The sequence below is a fragment of the Mauremys mutica genome, chromosome 11, assembly GCF_020497125.1.
Source record: "Mauremys mutica isolate MM-2020 ecotype Southern chromosome 11, ASM2049712v1, whole genome shotgun sequence".
NCBI lineage: Eukaryota > Metazoa > Chordata > Testudines > Geoemydidae > Mauremys > Mauremys mutica.
In genome coordinates, this window is record NC_059082.1 from 40,594,367 (window position 1) to 40,615,979 (window position 21,613).

At 49.8% G+C, this 21,613-nt stretch overlaps 1 protein-coding gene across 3 annotated transcripts in view; it reads right to left on the reverse strand.

Moving 5' to 3' along the window:
* Nucleotides 1-21,613, reverse strand: part of ZNF609 (zinc finger protein 609) — a 119,102-nt gene that overhangs the window by 43,918 nt on the left and 53,571 nt on the right. Inside the window, exon 1 of one of the 3 annotated variants that reach the window (XM_044979654.1) lies at nt 10,012-10,079. The exons of 1 other annotated variant lie outside the window; for it this stretch is intronic. The gene's annotated coding sequence lies outside the window, so the exon portion shown is untranslated. Of the gene's footprint in view, nt 1-9,997; nt 10,080-21,613 lie in introns of those variants that run through there. One more of the 3 variants, XM_044979653.1, reaches the window with a different exon arrangement.

The window sequence follows — 21,613 nt, forward strand, 5'->3', positions numbered from 1 at the left end:
AGACTGAACTCACCATATGACCCGTTCTAGCCCCGGTAGCCCAGGCATATATAATGCACAGCACCATATGTTCCAACCAATGGAAGCTTGGAATTATATTTGCCACCAGGTGGGGATTCAGGAGTCAGTATCAGTGTTCAGGATGACAATGCCTAGAAGCAGCTTGAACCATAGCTCAGCAAGATCTTGGCTCAGAGATGAGAGGGCCTCACAACCCTTCACACTGTCAGAGGAGTTTCAAACATCTCCAGACACGTAGCAATTACCACTGACCAACTGCTCCAGTGATACCCAAACCGAGGCGCTTGGAGGCTTCCACACTGAGCTCACATGCCACCAGACACGTGGACTCCTCCATAGAGCCCATGGATATTGCCAACCGTGAGAACTTCAGAGCCCAGAGAGTCACACTGTGTGGCGACATGCATCTTCCATACACGGCTGTCTTCTGGGAGGTGCTAGCTCCACCCACTGTGGATGGTATCATCAGTAACCTCAAATGGGAACCAGAGTCTACTCAAAGCCTGACCTCCACGTTGCTTATCAATAACATCAAGATATGTTATGATATTGTCAATGCACGTTGGTCTTCAGCACACAGAAGACTCAATGCTGGCACCTGTTCCACTGCCTACGTGCTCTAGAGCACACTCTAGCAGGTTTTGCCAGGCAGCCCTGGAGTCAGATCCCAGGGAGGACATCTGACACACTTGGGAGGCACATGACAGATCATTCAAAGCAGTATTTAAAAGATTCCAGGAGAACCACCTCACCCTACATGGAACTAAATGTGAGTGTGATAAATCCTCATTAGTGTTTTCTGGCTACATCTTTTCTGCAGCTGGAATAGCACCAGATCCTAACAAGAAAGCAGCCAACCAAAGCTTGTCAGCACCACAGAATGCCAGTGAAGTACGGTGTCTTCTGGGAGCGCTCATGCACACTTCATTCCTGACTATACAGCAGTGGTGCAGTCACTGCAGAACTCATCACGGAGGCAGGCTAACCCGTGGCCCTGGGAAGACATGCATGCAGAGGCCATTAAACCTCACGGACTAATTGACAAGTGTAATGTTCTATTTTGACCCAGCTGAAAAGAGAAATGTCGTCACTGATGCTAACCCTGTTGAGGCACCATGGCACAGAAGGATGCAGTGACTTGTCCAACCTGCAGAGGTGCTTAGTGCCAGCAGATCTCTCACACCCCATGGTACGGGGATATTCAGAGAGAAAAGAGCTCTCACTATTAGCCAGAGCTGTGAACACTTTCACCCATGCCTACCGAAGAGCCCTATGCACCGTGAGCCCAGATCTATACCATCTGCACACACTAAATACTGGGACTTCAGCCACGCAAGTTCTGCATGATCCACAAGGACAGGAAACCCTGCTGGCTACATGATGGTGAAGGTGATAACTGGAAAGCCCCGTCCTCTTGGCATTTCATACACTGCTCCTGATGGTCTCCCATCCCCCATGGGGATGAGGTGGAGAGATTCATGAGTGAAAAGTGACAGATTTGTCACCCTGGTGTAAACTATTGTTTTAGAATTAATTTCTCCTCACTCCCCAAATGAAAGATCTTCTCAGTAAATTCCAGCTTAAGTATAAAGCCAGAAACCTTAAATATAATTATCACGACTAAAAGAGTTTATCATTTATTTGCTATAAGAATGGAGAAGCTTCAGTGCTGTGAATTTTGTAAATTATTGTCATAATTTTCTGAGTAGTAGAGACCTAGAGGGACTGCCCTTCGAGGAGAGACCAAAAAGGTAAATCTGCTTAGTTCAGAGAGAAGATGAATAAGAGCGAATATAGAAGTTATACAAGATAATGAATGGCACAGAAAAGGTAGATCACGTGTTTGTTTACCCTCTCTCAATATACATGCAATGGGACATTCAATAAAAAGGAAAGGAAGTAAAAATTCCTCTTATTTTAAACACACATAAAATACACCATTAACCTGTGGAACTCACTGCCACAAGCCCACCATGAGCCTAGAACTTAGCAAGATTCCAAAAAGGATCAGACATTCCTATGAACCCTGAACAGTTCTGATGTTAGGCAGGAGTTTTTAAATGTTCCAAGTATGCAAGGAATATCCTTACTATGCTACATCTGTAACAAGCAATGCTGGAGCTCCAGTGCAGTTTTTAAAAACTGGACTGAACAGCAACAAAGCCTGTTAACAGAGAGTCTGTAAGGGCTGCAGATTTCACTGTGGCTGCTCCGAAAGAGGATCATAGTTTCCGTAGTAAGAAGCAGTAAACACCACAGCAAGGAAGAGTCAGAGAAAAAGTGCCGTTTTTATGCCAATACCTGCACAAATGGAGCAACGTTCAATATTGCTCTCCAAATGAATACAATAGACATCAGAACACAACAACTGATCCAATCTGCTCAATGAGTGCCGGTAGCTAGCTCTAGCTCCAGCACCGCAACCACGGAACCCAGGGCACTTGCTCCAGCTCCTGCCATGTTCTGCTCCAAGTGCATTGAGCAGGGAGGAGAAGCGAACACAGGAAGAGGGAGCAGTCAGGATTTCTTTCCCAGCAGGTACAGCACAAGCAGTGTTCGTGCCAGCTCTAAATTCCTCAGCGTGCTGTAATGGAGAAGCTAAGCTCACCAGTCCAGATGGTTACGATTTGCACTGCACCTGGGAACCTGGCTGTTTCCCTTACAAACAGAGGGAGGGAGAAAGAAAAACCTTATCACAGAACCTAGGCTCAGCCTCTGCCTCCCTGCTCCTGTGTCTGTTCTTGTGGCACAGGCTTTGCTGGATGAAGTCTGCCCACTGTGCTTGTCACTGCCTGCTCTCACCCCAGAATCCCTCAGACTGCTTGAGATTCACAGCATCTCCCATCAACAAGGCCATTAACTCTGCAGCTGATGGATGATGATAGGGCCCTGCCTGCAAGAGGCTGCTTGTATTTCCCATCCCCCACCGGGCTGACAACTCACATCCTGTGCCTGGTTCCGAGGGAAGCACAAGAATTAGCTCACCAGCTTTTGAAGAGTTTTGGAAAGGTCTTTCCCCCGCTCCAGCTCCTTCCATGGGGAGACCATCCCCCCAGCAGGCAGATTTGCCTGATATCGAGTCTACGTTTCTCCATTGTATCCTGTTCGCTCCTTGTTCCAGACCCTTTGTACCACCCAATGATTTCTCTTGCCCTTAGCTGAGGAACACCCAAGCCCTTCAAACCTGAATGAAGGGGATGGGGGAAGGGCCATCTCCTACCTCCGAGCAGCCACTAAAAGATCACAGGAAATAGCCTGGCAAAGGCTGTAGGACCTCCTGAGCAGCTCAGTATTTAGCACAGGCCGTCGATTCTACTCTAGCTGCCCGTCTGTGATTTGTCAGTGGGGTGGCAATATGACAGATCCCACCCCGTACCACACTACTTGTCCTTGGACACAGTGTCTAGGACACTCCAACATGAAGGTGTCCGTCCTCTGGGGTGATTCCCAGCATGCAGACACACCTTCTAATGGGTGGGGGTGTGAGCAGAGAGGTTCAGAGACTTCCTAGCAGTTACATGTTCTATTAGGCCTGGTCTACACTACGGGGGGGGGGGGGTCGAACTAAGGTACGCGACTTCAGCTACGCGAATAGCGTAGCTGAAGTCGAACTACCTTAGTTTGAATTTCCTACCTGTCCAGACGCCGCAGCTCCGTCGACTCCGCCACCGCCGTTCGCGGTGCTGGAGTTCCGGAGTCGACGGGAGCGCGTTCGGAGTTCGAACTCTCCGCATCGACCCGGCAGGTAAGTATGGACCTACCCTTAGAGAGGCAGGCTAGGATTAAGGTAAAAGCACAGGGCTGGGGACCAGAAAATCTGGGTTCTATCCCTGCCTCTGGCACTGACTCACTGGCCCCGGCTAGACTAGGAAGTTCACAAATGTGTTTAAACATAACGTAATGTTTTCAAACAACAAAACCTTTATACCTTGTGTAGACAGGGCTTAATACTCCTAAATATGCTGGTTGGTCCTGGTTGACTATGCTCCCCTAGGGACCAACTAACATGTTTTTAAATGGTGCTAAACCCTGTCTACACTAGGGGCAAAGCGAATCACCTATATTCCTAGTTTAGTTGCTGTTACCTTCAGAAAGTCACTTCCCCTCTCTGGGCTGGAAAGTGGAGATAAGTTCCTCCCCTGCAGTGTAGACAGGCTCAATTCACTGCTTGCAATGCTTTGAGAACACCAGATGGCAGACTCTGTCGAAGCACAAACTCTTCCCTAGTGTAAGAGCCTGCAATAAAGCCAGGGATAGAACCCATGGTAGCAATGCTCACATCATGTCACCAGCTCTAGCAATCAGACCACACCATCACCCTAAAAATAGAAGAGATCTTCTGCCAGGTGAGAGAAGAAGCTGAGAACAGCAGCAGGAGTGGGGAAGTAAGAGCGTCTACCCCGGGAGTTAATCAGGAATAACTCTCCATGCAGACACACCCTCAGCGAAGCAGGCAGTCAGTTGATGGGCTGGTGAAGAATTCACATTGTTCTGAGGAGAGTTCTAACAGGGGACTGTTTCTGATGGGAGACAGGAGCACCTCTTGGCTTCCGGGTTCAGCCAGCACTCACCCTGGTGCCGGAGGTTTCCCTTGCTTATCAAATTAAAACGTGAATGAGTCTGCTCCAATGTAGCCATGAACTACAATGGAAAGATACCTGCTGCCATCCCAGCAAGGAGGCTGTGCCCTGGTGCTTTGACCACATGGGGACACTGAAGGCAGAGCACGTCTGTTAGTAGACACAGGGCATCACTGCTGTTTACTGTGGTTACTCACTTCATTGCAAATTCTGGGAGCTCTCTGACTTTCCCTTACTACTGTGCGGCTGCAGCAGCACGGGGGCAAAGCAGACTCAACCCAGCACCGCTGCTCCTACAGTCACTCGGGTTTGGCAATGGGGGAGGAGTCCCAGGCAGGCACATGCACTACACACCACTAAAGGAAGAAATTCTTGAAACAAAGGTCTTGGCTCCATGCCAACTACGAGGCAGTGCTGCAAGCATCAATGCAGGGTTACCCAACACGTAGACTCCTGGGACCCAGGCTCCCTTGGACCCATCCTGCACTGTGCTGAGCACTTCCCATTGACAAGGGAGCAAGCACATATCCTTGAAGTGTAGAGACACTATGTAAAACTGTTCCCTCCTTCTCAGCTCTGCACAGCCAGTCTGCCATCAGTTCTGCTGGAGCCTACTCCCGCTTGTGCAGCGCAGCAGGACCGCTTGGTAAACTCTGATCAATTACACCCATGCAAGCCTCTGCCTGCTCTCTAGTCTCCCCAACACCCTCTGATCTCCTCAGCCATCCAACATGCAGCTTAGATCACCCCCATCACCTGCAGCTCTGAACACACCTCCCCACTTCTTGCATCCCTCCACTGGCTCCCCATTCAAATCTACCACATTGAAGTTTCTCTTCCTCAGCTTCAAGGTCCCCCCAACATGCCAACTGCTTGCTCTGGTGGAACCAATCCATGTCTCCTCCACACACACACCATGCGTCAGCCTCACTTGCTCCTTTGTCAGTGTCTCACACCATTACCTGCACTTTCATCCCCGCTGCTCTGGAGTGTGGCTGAGCCCTCATGGCCAGGCTGGGGCTCTCTGGGCTGAACCCCTGCTCTGACTGGGGTAACGGGTTCTGCCTCCTCTTTCTGCCCTCCCCATCTCCCCCCAGCTGGAGAAGAACCGGGCCATGCAGGATGAGCTGGAGCTGTGGCGTCCCAGGGTGGAGCGGAATGTGCCATGCCTGCCACCGGTGACAGGCAACACCAAAGGACTTCAGCCACCCCCTACCAGCATCCCTGGGGGGCGGAGGCCAAGGGGACCTAACTTACGGTAAGAGGGGAACATGGAGCTTTGGCTTGATTTCGGGGGGATGAGGTCAGGGCTTTTGCCCCTGGCTCTGCAAGGGAAGGGGTGCTGGGCATCAATGGGGTACAGTGCTTTGTGGGAGGAGGGGTGGCACCTGCCCTCAGGCTGCAGCCCAGAAGGGGAAAGACAAACCTGTAAGTACTGGCCCCCTGCGGGTATGTATCATTCATATGTTTGTAATAATTAAATTAATAAGATTCCTCCAGAAGTGTTAATAGTGGGCCTAGTGCAGCTGCATAGGGGCCTCTGGGAGAAACGTCTGGAACCCCCTGCTCTAGATAATTTTATAAGCGCCTTCTAGCCAATGTCTCCAGCTCCAAACTCATTGCTCCTCCAATGGCTTTGGTAGTTTTGGAATCTCACAGAAAGTTAGGGGTGGGTTTCCAGAGGGTGTTTGACCCTTCCACTCGTACTGATCCAGCCTCTCTCATCTACACCACGCTGGAAGGGCGCTAATGCTCTGTGGTCACCAATAGAAAGTTACCAGCCAAACTACAGATAAACCCAAATCCCAGGTGGCCCAGACAGTCCCTGCATTGCTGAAACCTTGCAAGGTCACTAGGACTGTAAGCTCTTCATGGACACACTTATTCCATGTTTGTACCGTGATTAGCACCATGGGGTCCCAACCCCTAGCAACTGCTCTAACACAAATGATGAACAATAATTTTGGTCATCAAGCTAACTCCAGAAGAAGCAGGCACTGACTGTCACCAGGAACTGGGGTCCCTCTGACCTGGAGGAACAAGCTGCATTTCCCAACAGGGCTTACTATCTCCTTTAGGCAGATCAACTGGTCAGCAAGTGAAGAAATGCTGGTAATCCTGTAACTCCCAGGAGGCTGAGAGGAAAGCAGTTAATCTCTGTTTTAAGGAGGAGGATAATACGCTTGAATAGAAAGTTAAAGCCCGATCCCCTTACACTCTGTAAGTGCTTCCACGATGACCCCAGTTAAAGAGCTAACAGGCAAACACACAGAGCTGCTCTTCCCCAGGAGCAGGCTTCCTGCCATGATTAAAGCATCCTGCACAAATCCCCTCCTAAGCCCTGCTCAGAAAGCACCGCCCCTCTGGCAGATACCTTGCTCTGGGCTCTGCTCACCTTCAAGCAGTCAGCGAGAGCACAGCACCCTTTTAAGTACAGGCAGGATTATAAAAGGCTACAGGCTGGTTCTTTGGAGATGACGAGTCCAAAATTGAACTGCAAATCTCCATCAGGATTAAAAGGGTATAAAGGACACACAGGCAAATGCAGCTAACTCCTAGACTAGGGCAGGGCTCGCTGGACGTTCTGTACTCACAGATGGTTCTGGGTCCCATTATGTTACAGAGAACACAGCACAACCCTCTCTCTCTGCCCTGATCGGCCTGCCCCAACACACACAGGCTGCTCAGCCACAGCTTGTTCATCCTAGCATTGCCCTGCTGGTGGGAGAAGAGGGCATTAACTGGGGGTTTTACAAGTTCTGAGCATTTACAGCTACAAGGCACCAAATGAAGGCGGGTCCCCTCTGCTGCAGGACACTCCACTCCCTAGGTCTCAGAATCTGAGCCACAACTGCAAAGCACTGTCTGTACAGCTATGTCAAGAGCACTAGCCTGAGCCCCACTAGCCCAAGTCTGTCGACCTAAGTTCCCTGTAAACTGCACAGCTGCGCAACAGCCTAATTAGCGCCATGCAGGCGCTCAGGGAACCCCTCATCCCTGGCCCCATCCCAGAGTCCACCCCCCAGCTGGAGTCCTCACCCCCTACAAAGGGGACAATTAGTGCCAAAGGTAATAGTATCTGGGGAGGCAATCACGTCCCCTAAGAAATGGGCCGAGAACCAGCTCCATCACATACACAGGAGCCAATGATTAGCCTACCACCTGGCCTGCAGTCAGACCTACTGGTCAACAGCTCCACGGGCCCCTTACCCATCCAGCCCAGTGTCTTACTGGTTACAAATCTGGATCCCTGGATAGTTGCAGCACACCCAAGTCAGCCCGAGGGGCCTTACAATAGGGCACTAGCTAATGAACTCAGTCCATCACTGGAGTCTTGAGAAGTGACATACAACAGCAGAGATAACATGATGGGAGAAGAGAGAGTGGAACATTGGCCTTCAGACAAGGAGAGAAGATAAGCAGGGAGTTCCTCTCACACAAGTGGAGCTAAGCCTGTGTCCACTGCCCTTCGACTGACCAGTCTGGTCCTGCCTCCTGAGCTGCAGAAGCCAAAGGAAGCCTGATGTGGGAATGGCAAACTTGGCTCTGAAGACACATGAAGAGTGGTCCCGTTTCTCTGTTGTAAATCCAACTCCTAGTAAAATAACTGCAGATACAAAGGCCACTAGATTTCCAGAGAGTAAAAGCACCAGGAGCAAGAGGCTGCACTGGGGGTTATAAAGTCAGTCTGCCAGACACTCTGCTTTGCTTTTATTGATAGAACTATCAAATCAGTATGTGGAGGGAATGCAGTGGACTGAGTATGTGGCATTCAAGATGCCTTTGATACAGAGTGTGCTAAAATATTACACTGAGGTGGATCTCTGCACCGTCACTTGGACAGGAGATAGGATTATGGTGAATGCTGAGCAGCGACACATTGAGCTGGCATGTATGGGGAGAGGTATCACATGGGGCACCACAGAAGTTGGGGCTAGGGACAATCGTACTTATTGTTTCCATTCCCGATCTGAAAGGGGGAGTAAACTGTACATCAATGACACCTGCAGGTGATGCTACGCCCCAGCCCTGGGCTGCACACCTACTCCTTTGTGCAGCACCACGAGTGCAAAGCAGCCCCCAAGAATCTCCCTTGCCAAGGGGGAGCCTCAGCTGGCACAGAGCTGCTGGCACTAGCTCCAATGCCAGGGAAGAGACTATGGGCTTGTCTACACTGGCAATTTACAGCGCTGCAACTATCTCGCTCAGGAGTGTGAAAAAACAAACCCTGAGCGCAGCAAGTTTCAGTGCTGTAAAGCACCAGTGTAGACAGTGCACCAGCACTGGGAGCTATGCCCCTCGTGGAGGTGGTTTTTTTACAGCGCTGGGAGAGCTCTCTCCCAGTGCTTTGCCACGACCATACAAGCCACGTTAAAGCATTGCCAGTGTAGACTAGCCCTATGCCTCGCACTTCCCCATGCCTTAACCCTCCTCTCTGCCAGCCCACAACAAACCACTGAGGCTGCAGGCAGCTGGCCTGGGTTAGAGCAGTCTGCACCAGGCAACTGGACCAGCGCAGAGAGGCCCCAAGATCGAGGGCCAAAGAGTACCGCCAAGCCAAGCACTCCTCAACCGCGGTTTGATCTGCGAAGATTTGCCAACAGTGATAGAGTCTATCAAAACCTAGAGTGACCAGGATCCAGGGCTGGAAATAACAGGATGTTCTATCTAAACCACTCACTAACATCTGGGGGGAAACAGACAGAATGGGTGGGAATAACCTAGAAAGCAACACTGCTGGGACAGACTGGGGAGGGGAGGCCAATGCAATCTGAGCATTATGGCACAGAACAGGCAGCCTTGCTCCAGGGGGTTCTCAGGGGATAGCATCTGCATTCAGTTCTGGACCCCTGATTACCCAAAATATTGACGAATTTGAGGGAGTTCATAGAAGAGGAACAAAAATAATGAGGATGCTGAAGAGATCGACTTAGAAGCGAAGATTAAAGGAGCTAAATATGGATAACTTGGTTAAGCAACAGCTACGTGGGGATGTGATCCTAATCTATACCACAGGAAGGATGTAAACACCAGAGGAGAGAGGGAATTATTTAGGATGATGTGAGGAGGGGGTAAATAGGGGCAATGGGTGGAATTAAGAAAGGGAGCATTTCAGAAGGAAGGTAGGCAAAACTTCATGGCCGTGCAATCTGCTGGGCCAAGGAATAGCCCCAGTCACCTAACCATTTATAGAGAATAATGGACAAATCCTAAAATACACTGGCGGAATGGTTCTACTTGTGTCTTGGGGCTTCTCTGCCCCCCCACCCCACCCCCACCACAGCAGCTGAGCATCTCACAGACACTAGTGAATTTATCCTCACCCTCCCTGAGAGACAGGGAAGGATTATTACTGCCGTTTTACTAAGGGAGAACTGAGTGATCATGTGATTTACCCAAGCTCACGCACAGGGCTCGGAATGGATCCTGGAATCCCAAGTCTCTGTCTGGCAGCTTTTCTGCAAGACCATTCTCTGCTGGAACCCTCGGAGAGTTTCCATGTTACATCATAACCATGATCCAGAACCTCACTGAAACTGCTTTTGTGGTATCACAGTAAAGCAACATGTCTTTGTGGTTGGACATGGGGGGCATAAACCCCAAGGAGAGGAGGACAAAAGAAAATCCCCCACCTGACGTATTATTTTACTTACAAAGGGAGACTGGTTAGTCGGGTTATTTTAAATATGGCTTCCCTGCTGAAGAAATCTGATAGCCCTTGGGTAAAACAACATGCATTTAAGGGTTTGTAGACTGGCGGCTTTAGGGCATCAGGTGCCAAGTACCGGTGCTCAACACTGATGCCTCTTAGAACAGCTAGAAAAACATTAATAAAAAGACATTTAAAATAAATCCTCATGAACAAAGCTGTCTCTCCCAGGTCACCTGGCAGAGATCCTATGACATGACAACCACTCGGGGGAATTTGGCTTTAATGGGCGATAGGAGATCCCCTGATATCCACGTTCAGCCTGACAGCTTAGACAGCGAGGCATCCTCCCCATACAGACACCGTGTGTGAACCCCACACTTCAGATCTATAAGCAGATTAGAGAGATTTCCTCTGGGTCCTGTGCGTGAAGAATTCTTAGTACACTGTGCAGGTGCAGCATGAACATACTGAAAGGTATTTTACGCACACATCATATACATATATGGCTAGGAACGAGGAGATGGATAATTTCTGAGCTGCAGGGAGACGTGTGTATTTCAGATGCGATAAGCGGTGAAGTCTAGAAGGCGTTTCAGATCTATTTATCCCTCAGGCGAGAGAAGACATCTTCCTTCTATCTATTAAATATTAAAGAGCCAAATTTTGGTATGATTTGCACGTTCCAGTCCTTGCAGGCTGCGTATTTAGGAGGCTGCCCGCTTGCTCTCTTATCTCTTCCTCTCTGTAGGTTCTGTTCAAGTTGCCAGGCGAGATTCTATTGGTTTCCAGTCACAAAGCCAGCTCTGCCTGATTGACTGGGAGATTAGGGAAGGAGGGTGAGCAAGACATAAGCTGAATCACATGATGTACTGGGGAGTCCTGTGCATACCCCACACAAGTGTGGCTTCCAGATACAGCCACACACAGCTAAGAGAAGCTGTGTTCTAAGAGCAAGCAGAGGGCTGGGATTCAAGAGAACTGTGTTCTTCTCCAACGGACTCTCTACTTCTCCCAGGCTGTGCCCTATACCTGGAATAGCTCCCTGACACTTTGCACATTACACCTCTCTCTCTCTCATCCCTCAAGACATGTCTTCCAGCCAGCACTCCAGCACCTCTGTCCCTGGTCCAGACTCTGCTCGGGAATGTATGTTTTTTAAAAAGGAACATGATTTTTACATACCATTTAGCACATCTTGGGATCACACTTCATCCACCCCTGCCATGCCTTAGCTAATACACTGATCTCCTCAGGCAGGCACGCGTCCACAGGAGTCAGGTGGAGGGTGCGAGGTGCACACATTTGCGAATAAAATGACCAGAGACAAAGGGAGAAGGGGGCTGTATGGCTGTAGATTGCTGCACTCACAGCAGCATTCGGATAGCCAGCCAGCTGGTTTGGCATTTTGCTTTGGTTGCTGTCTGCTGAAGGTGGAAGGTTTGCAGCGTGGCAGGATGAGCGATTTGGGTGGGAAGTTCTCTTCAGGGTGGGTTTTGGGTAGTTTTGTTCACTTGAATCTGTTCAATGTGTCTCTGCCCCCCACGCTCTCAGGACAGCACCTCCTGCCTCCTGTTACAAGACATGTGCTCACATGCTGCACATGCTCCCTGCCTACAAACTGCAGCTGGCTGCTGCCTGCCACCTGCCCCTTCAGCATTTTCATTCTTTTGTGTACATGAACTAGGAGGCTCTTCCCCCACAGGAAGAGTTACAACAGAACATCACCTTGTGGAAGCTAGCGTCCTCTTTGCCTCTTTTAACTCCAGCCCAGGTGCTCAGAGTTGGGGGAGTCTCAAGGACTGCATCCTGCAGATGTTGCCATACCTCTGTCCCCAGAGCCCTAGACTACCTTTAAATCAACAGACAGGAGTCACAAGAGACTTGACCACCAGAGCCTAAGCTGAGACCAGCAAACTCATATCATGTAACATCAGTTTGGCTTTAAACCCTAGACTCAGGAGGTGAGAGCCAAGTGTTTGGCCCAGGCTCTCCATTTTCCCTTTCAGAGCAAATCCCTCTTGGTGCATTCAGAGTAGCTGACGGGGCAGGCGAGCCATGATATGTTCAGCAGAACCCCACAGGTCTCACGTAGCTGGCCTGGCTGAAGAGCTAAAAGGTAATAAAAGTAATAATTGGAGATATACCAATCTCCTAGAACTGGAAGGGACCTTGAAAGGTCATCTAGTCCAGCCCCCTGCCTTCACTAGCAGGACCAATTTTTGCCCCAGATCCCTAAGTGGCCCCCTCAAGGACTGAACTCACAACCCTGGGTTTAGTAGGCCAATGCTCAAACCACTGAGCTATCCCTCCCCCCAGCTCTGTGCAGGCAGACGGTTACACACAGGAACACAGGATTTGCCGGGCCCCAGCACTAAGCGAGGTGGGGTTTGATATGATGCTTTGCAATGAACACTCCTACGGTACCAATCTATTTAGCGAACCCCCAATTGATAATTATAGCTTTGCCTGGAGCTGTGGTATTAAACACAGCCAATCTAACACACACAACACAAATTATAATGCAGGGCAAGACACCTTCCCTCGCACTTGGATTTGTGCAGATCGGAGAGTCAGGCCCCCCCAGTGATCCTCCTGGCAAGGGGCTCTCCTTTACCTGCCCTGCCAGCAACACTGGGCACAAAAATATCACCAAGCACAGAGCTTGTGCCTAGGCACTGCACAGAAATCCCAGGGGCAGGGAACTAAACACTTCTCAGTGCTTGAGGGGGTCTCACTAGTCCAGCCAACGCAGTGGGTTAGTGCTAACAATTGACAGCCACCAACAGTCCAGCTAGCCCAACTGTGCAGAATCGATTGCTAATAGGGAAGCTGAGTGTCAGTGGGGAAATAAATTAGCTAGAGCAAAGGCAGGCTGTAGCTCACCCTATCAAGGGCCTGTTATCTGCAGACTGCCTACTCAACCAGACTGCGGGGCGGAGATGAGGGGGATGCATTTCTAGCAGGTCTAAGGGGAGAGACTTGAGATTAAAAGCACAGGCTTTTAAGGCGGCACAGTGCATTCCTGTCTGCGCGCTATAAATCAATGGATTAAATCCTAGAGTGGCTGCTTTGCAAAATTCTCCAGGCTGCTCTTTTCAAGGGACACAGTTTAAGTCGCTTGTCTAGATAGACTAACCACAAACAAAGGTGGGCAGTTAAACAGTTTCCATTAATACCTACACACTAGAAGTTTGAGTTTGGTTCCGGCCAAATCAAAGTTTCCTACGGCTTTTCACCCCCTAACCCAGGGACACCCAAAGAATAGTCACGGAATGTAAACAAACATTTCAAAATGAGAGCTCTTCCACTTCACACTGAGCTGAAGCCTAACTCTTAACACCCATTTTTAACGAGACAGGAAGTAGTTGCCATCAAAGAATCAGTCTTTACCAGTCATTACAGATCTCTGACACGCTGAACAGGAAATACCACACAGTGGTACCCACAATAGTATAGCCACTTCCTATTTTAACTAGAGGGAAACAGCGTGTCAGATACCCCCAGACAAGAACAGCTGGTACATGCTGTCGTGAACAGCAGCCACTGTATCTTGGAAGACAAGCACCGGGGCTATACATATGCATCCAGACAGCATGTATAACTGATGTGGAAGAGGGTGCACCAACAGTGATGCTGCTCACAGTCAAACCAAAAAGGGAATGTGGCTGTGTTCTAGTGAACTTCACCAAGCGAGTTTCTAACCATCACCCCCTAAAATAAGACAAGGACTCTGCAACCTTAATAACCAATAAGTCTGACACTTCCCCCAGCACCCCACTGAGCTGATTTTCAATGTTAATTTTTCCCAGTTGAAACCTGAATTTTCATTTCAAGTTTAACTAAGCACCTTTACACCAACAATATCATCTCTGTTCCAACCTAGCAGCAGTCTCATTGTTAGACAAGATGGCCAGACAAAGATACAGAGATAGTCATTTGAGTGCAAGCGGACAGACCGCTGGACAAACAGCCCTGCAGAGGATGAGCCTCCCCTCAAGTGCAATAGGTTTCACTGGCTGACCTGATTTTAATGAACGTGGCCTGAGAGGAAAATGTATGAGACCCTACCCTACCAAACATTGTTCTGCATGTAAAATCAGCTGCAATTCATCTGTCCCTGGCCAGTTATAAACTCAGCTCCAAGGTGTCAAACGGAAGCCTGACAAGCCCTCCCACTACTAGTATAAAACACATTCCCTACTGCACACACATCATCCAGGTACTGTTCTCCTTACCAGAGACCTACTGCATTCAGCTCGCACTGCTGAATTCAGGTTAAGCCCAAAGATACACGCAGACGCCAGGAGGCTGCACCGAGGAGTATGTCCACGTAGCACGTCTGAGAGCACCTAGCCCTGAATGGGCACGTCTGCTCTTGGAGCACTCTGCTCCAAATCCAATTCTGTGGGGTAAACACACGGGCTCTTGGCACAGCTAGGGAGTACCAGCAGGATGCACTGTAAGTACCCCAGGCAGGCTGGCAGAACCACCTCAGTGCCAGAGAGGTGAGAGCAACTTGCTGGATTGCTGAAGCACCCCACTGCAGACAGAAGCAGCCCCCTGCAGAGACTGCCAGCTCTGCACACAGCTGCTCTCCACTGATGCAAGGAGCTTTTCAGAGAGAAAAAGTCAACAAGGAGCAAACGCTTGGTTTAATTACCTGCTGGCTGTGTGTTTTCTCCTGCAGCTTCCCTCCTGCCACATGCGCACTCCAGATACCTGTGCTCAGTTCAGATTGGCTTTCCTCCCTTAATGAGAGGTGTGGAGGGAAGGGTCGGAGAGACAGTACTGGCTCTCCAGGGCTTTCCAAGCTAATTGTCCCTCCACAGATAATTAAACCTGCAGACTCACCCTGAAACACTGAGGGCTCAGAGCTAGCAACAGAGGCTGCAGCGAGGAATCCAGTCCTGCCTGAATGATGGACCAGCCCTTACAATTCAGGCAAAGCCCAACTGCCCCGCACTTCCCTGTGCCCTGCAAGGGAGTAAGCACCAGGAATCTGTTTAATGTACATGTTCTTACCCAGCACCTGCCTTCCTGAGGTGAGCTGCAGAGTTCACTGCTGGGTTAATCTCTTCCTTTCTCTTATTAATAGGCAGCAGATTTAAAAACAAACAGAAGGAAGTACTTCTTCACACAATGCACAGTCAACCTGTGGAACTCCCTGCCAGAGGAATGTTGTGAAGGCAAAGACTATAATAGGGTTCAAAAAAGAACTAGGTAAGTTCATGGAGGATGGGTCCATCAATGGCTATTAGTGTCCATAGCCTCTGTTTGGCAGAAGCCAGGAATGGGTGATAGAGGATGGATCACTTGATTATCTGTTCCAATCATTCCCTCTGGGGCACCTGGCATTGGCCACTGTCGGAAGACAGGATACTGGACTAGATGGACCTTTGGTCTGACCCAGTATGGCTGTTCTTATGTTTGCCAGGTGGCCCATTCCCACCTGGCACACTGGGGTTTAGAGCCATCCTTCCTTGGAAGTGGGAAAGGTTCCATGACCCTGCCAGGGACCCCCTTTTTCCTCACTCAGTACCCCTCGCACATATAACTCTAGCCCTATGAGGGTCACCAGCAGACAAAGCTCAATATTGAAACCTCCCAGCCCAGAGCATCTCCCTCCCCAGGAAGGTCAGGGAATTTATTCCCAATAACAGCATCTGTTTTACAGAACTTGTCCAAGAGGTTATGTGGAAGGTTAGGCCTTGTCTACACAGGCCTCACAGCGGAGTGCTGCAACTGTGCTTCAGTGTAGCTCTGGACTAGATCGAGGACTAGGCTAGAACCAGGCTGAGTCACCACCTTCCAGCACCACACTCACCAGTCCACCTGGATCCAAAGCCTCAATCCAGTTTAATACGCACCTAAGCAGAGCTGGAAAGTTCTGGTCCCTTCTCACAAATAGCACCGCAGTGCTCTCCAGGAATCAGCCACCCCAAGCCTGCAGAACCCTGGCCTCAGAGCAAGTGCCCTGAACCAATACTCCGGCCTGCCTTTTAGGCAAAGGGTTACAACCTGGGTAGTTAATTTATAAGCTTTTCTATGGCACTCAAAACTGTAGCACCAGAGTATGTAGAGCAGGGGTGGGCAAACTTTCTGGCCTGAGGGCCATGTTGGGGTTGCAAAACTGTATGGCAGGCCAGCTAAGGAATGCTGTGCCTCCCCAAACAGCCTGGCCCCCACCCCCTATCCGCCCCCTCCCACTTCCTGCCCCCTGACTGCCCCCCCTCAGAACCTCCAACCCATTCAACCCCTCCTACTTCTCGTCCCCTCCCGGGACCCCCACCCCTAACCGCCCCCCTGGGAACCCACCCCGTACCCCCTGCCTGCCCCAACCCCTATCCACACCCTATCCCCTGAAAGGCCCCCGGGACCCCACACCTATTCCCCCCCCCCGTTCCCCATCTCCTGATCCCTATCCACATCCCCGCCCCGACAGGCGCCCCAGACTCCCACACCTATCCAACCCCCCGGCCCCAGCCCCCTTACCATGCCGTTCAGAGCAGAACGTCTGGCAGCTGCGCCACCCAGCAGGAGCTAGACACGCTGCCGCTCTGCTCCGCAGAAGCATGCTGCTCTGCCGCCCAGAGTGCTGCCCGCACAGCGGCGTGGCTGCAGGGGAGGGGCCGGGGACTAGCCTCTCCAGGAGCTCAAGGGCCCGCGGGCCGTAGTTTGTCCACCTCTGATGTAGAGGGTGCCTATAAAGTGGTTTGGCTGGGAGATTTTCTATTGTTGCTCAGTGGCATAATCCCCCTGTCCTGTCTATAAACCTCTGGTGTAACAGTATGGGACACCCCATCCATAGATAAACTCACTGCCCTAGAACTAAACAGGCAGCCATATTACCATCCTTCCTGGGCAATACTGAGTCCCACATACATGTTTATTGTCCTGTGATCCCTACTGAGGGCCTGGCTTGGTCCATTGTGGTTTCTGTGACTGGTCTTCTTTGGATTCCAGTCTTTATACTTTCGATCGGCTCTGGGATAATTCCATCATTGAATACTTCCCTCTGTGAGCTTCCTCCAAACGATGTCATTTACAAAAGCTCTTTCGCACCTAGAGATCTCAGAATACCCGACAACTGCGACAGGCCAGCGGTTGCAGAATCCTACCAGCAACCCCTCCGTGCTTAGTCAGAGCTAGGGCTCCTCTGTGCTAGGCACAGGCCAGTGTTACACCCTGTTGGGGGGGGGGGGGGGACGGACGGACAGCCCGCTGCGATCTGGGCAGTGCCCCTCCCCAATCAGAATCAAGCAATGAAGATCCCCTTATGCCCCCGGCAGATGCCCTGATCGAGCACTCCGAGCCCTCTGGGCACAGGCACCAAGGACCAAATCCAGCTCTTCAGTTGGGCAGTGCAGATCACTGACCACTAAGCCAGCCAGGAAGCTTATTCTTTTAACTGGGTAGCTCTACCAGGCACATGCGTAAGACTGTGCAGCACCTCAGTGTAGAAAGGCCTTTGGCTAACGCTCCTGGAGGCGGCTGGCACTGTAAAAGGTGTAACATTTCTGTCTCATAGCCCTGATGCAAACATACTGCCCCTCCACCCCCGGCCCCACACAGCTGACCAAATCAGAGCTTGCATTTCTCTAGCCCCTTCAGAGGATCGCCCGCTTCCAGCACACTAACAAAGTCACCTCTGGGTAGAGGGTAGCAGCCAGCCCACACCACAGCAGGATGTTTCGGACAGGAAACCTTCCCCCAGAAGTGCTCTGGGATCTTTAATACCCCTACAAATCAGACAGGACCTTTATTATTAAGGTCTCCTCTGCAAGGCCCATGCTGTAAGCTGCATGGATATATATTTCTCTACCCAAAAGTGTGAAGGGCAAAGTGTGAATTCCAGGATCTGAAGCTGTGGTTCCAGGGACTTGAACTTTAAACTTCTCTCTTGGACCACAAAGCAATCCCCTTTGGCTAAACTTCACCAGGGTGCCAGCAGCATACCTGGCTCTACAAGACAGAGGATGGCATGAGCCCTGCCCAAGGGAGTTTAGAATCTGAAAGGCACTTATCACATGAGTCACAGACACTGAACACAGGAGGCTGACGCTCATGAGCGTGCTCAGTGCCTGCATCCCAGGGGACAAGCATATGGGGACAAACTGCTGCTCTAGCAGGCTCACCCTGCATGGGGACACCCTGCTCTCCACTGGCTTCCCTGGACTCACTTCACAAAGGAGGAAACCGGAGCACAGGATAGGTCCGGAGTAGGAAGTTCAACAGCCAAACCTTGCAGTGGAAGAGGCAGCAGGGTTTAACTGAAAATCCACAGGAAGCACAGAGTCTGGATTAACAGTAGAAAGGCACAAAGACTGCCAAGAGGTAGTTCCATGACACCAGGCAGCTTGCTGGGATGAGAGCCAGTTGCCCCAGGCGGTGCTTGGCTACACAAGGGACTTGAGCCTGCACTGACAATAGTTGCCAGCAATGAACTGCCTCGCCCCCAGCCCATGTGGAGTTGAAGGCCATTCAGAGTGGGGGTTTCAAAAGTGCTCAGCACTGGTCTAACTCTGAAGCCAATGGGAGCAGAATGCTTTTGAAAAAACCCACCCCTAGCTGCTAGTGCAAACGAGATAAACCCATTCTTGGCACTGTAGGAGAAGAGCACTGCCAGCGTCCCAAGTCTTCAATCAGGCTCTCTGGAACAGCGCTGAGCATGCCTTCAATTGGTAGATGGTTTGCAGCACCTCGCGGTTGGGGGCTGATGGTGGTTGTCAGGGATGGGTCATTGCCCTGCTGTAGACATGGTCTAAGGGCTGGTCTACCCTAGAAAATTAGGTCAGTTTCATGACATAAGTCAGGGGTGTGAAAATGCCACACATCTGAATGGCACAGTTAAACTGAACTAAGTCCCTCATAGACAGAATTCTTCCAGCAACCTAGCCCCTGCCACTCCACGCTGATAGGAGCCTAGGTAGGGTCCATACTGAAGTGCTGCAGTGTTTTAAGTGTAGACATACCCTAAGACAGGGGTCTCTAAACTCTGGGGCACGCCCACCTAGGGGGCAGGGAGGGAACATTCGGGGGGGGGGCACAGCGAGTGCCACTCAGCCCTGCTTTGCTGCCAGCTCTTCTCCTGTCCCACCCCAAGCCGCGACATACAACCACAGCCGAACCACAGCTTCTACCCCTGGCCCCAGCTCCGCCCCCCAGACTCAACCCTGGCCCCAGCCCTGCCCTCAGGCTGCAGATCCACTCCTGGCCCCCAGCCTCAGACCCATTACCATTACTCCTGTCCATGCCCACACCAGGGAGCTGCAACCCCACTCCTGGTTCCCGACCAAGGCTGGGGGGATGGGGGGGGCAAGTACAGAGGCAAGTGGGAGCATGATGTGAAAAGTTTGGGGACCACTGCCCTAAGAGAAAGCAGCTCTATCCAGCCCACAAGAGGAGGGATATTCTGTGGTGAGGTATTCCCACTTTCCTACTGCACCTTCCCTGCCCCCCATCCATCATGGCTTCAGAGACAGGCTCGGTGGCTAAAAGTACTGTTCTGCTGATTAAAAAGGAGCTAGAAATAGGTCTAGCCATCGACATTAGATAGTAACAAATGCATGTATAGATTTACTAATGGGCTGCTTTGTCTGTGTTGCTGTGGCTGTATTGGATATAGGTTCTGAAGCAGGTTTGGCAGGCTCCTCGTCTGTCATTACCCACAAGCAGGATAGATGAAAAGCCATGATTCTTAAAAAAAAAAAAAAAATTTGTATTTAAATCAGATTTAAGTTCAATTAAATACATTTCTTTTTTTAAATAAACTATTCACAATTAAACTTAAAATTATGATGACCTATGTTAAGCCCTAAATTTAATATCTATTAACATAATTTAAATTAAATTAAATATTCAAGCAGTAAATGTTTGCTGCTGAAGATTTAAGTAACATCAAGCCACTGAACTGGTTAAGCACCTAGAACCAGAGTTTGTTGAAGGGCTACACCAGCTTTTGACAGCAGTAGCCTCTTCTGCAGGTGCAGAGAGAACATTTTCTTCATCTCAGTCAGGATATTCAATTAGTTCAGTTCAATGTCTAACTCATTCAAAGTTAAGAAACCAGTTGGAAGTCGAAAAAGCAGAAAAGCTTTTCTTCCTCTTCTAATCTGTGACTAAAAACTAGGTGAGAGAGGATGAGATCTACAAGTTCTAAAATCTTGAAGGACATGACGACCAGAAACAATCAGTTCAATTCACTAACTCCAAATTATACTTGCTTAGTTTTTAACTGCAAAACATATTTTGATATTTTTTCCTCTCATGTATCTGACATATTTAAGGTAGTTTTATTTAACAATTTTAAAATGTTGGTTTTGTGCATTAATTTAATTCCAATTTCCAACCAAATGCAACATGACACACATCATGGGTAAAAAATTTGTCATCCTCATCGAATATATAAGAAGTGCATCATTCAGCATTTTCTAACAAAGTAAAGATTAAGAATCTGAAAAAAAAAATATGTTCAGCAACATAATTGCTTAAATATATTTATATAGATATAGAATATCGTCTGGCTATCAGAGAGTACTAAATCACACCAGCTAATGAAAAAACAACCTCTCTTTAGGAAAATAAAGTCCAAAAGTAAAACAGGATTAAAATAGATTATTTAATTCAAGGTTTCCTGCTTGTTGATTTAAATCTATCCACCCTGCTCATAACTATTTCGAAGAAGAACAAACACAAAAACCTGCCAGTGCATTGTTCTGGGGAGAGATCTGAACATTATGGGTGTTTCCTACGTTTGACAGGACATGTGGTCCAGTGGTTTACAGCACAGGGAGTCGGGCGATGCGAGTTCTGTTCTCAGCTCTGACAGTGACTATGTGATCTCAGAGTAGTAATTTCCCTGCAGTGTTCAACCTACCATGGTAGCTACAAGCTTCAGTCACCTGTCTGAAAAGCATGCCAAGATCCTTCTGTGAGTGGGGCCAAAGCAATTATTTATCCCAGGCCCTGAAGCCTGCCGAGCATCTCACAACACTTGAAGAGCCAGACCCTGCCCCAACAAGTGTACAGTCTAAATCCCCCATGACCCAACAAGGTCACTCAATAAGCCTTGGGCACATCTCCTTGGGTCAGTCCTTCTGTGTCCGCCTCCCCACTTCCTGTAGGTCAGAAGGCAGAAGTGAGAAGTGGGCTTGAGGAGAGGTTTACGGATGGTGAGGGAGGAGACCTGGTGCACAGGGTTTGGGAGAGTGTTCAAGGCCTGGGGACAGCACAGAAGGAGATGCAGAGACACCTGTGATAGAGGGTGTCAAGGCAGTGATCATTACGAGCAAATGAGTGAACAGGCGTGTCAGGGCAACAGGTCCAAGATGCAGCCAAAGGCTGTGATGCAGGACCTCTG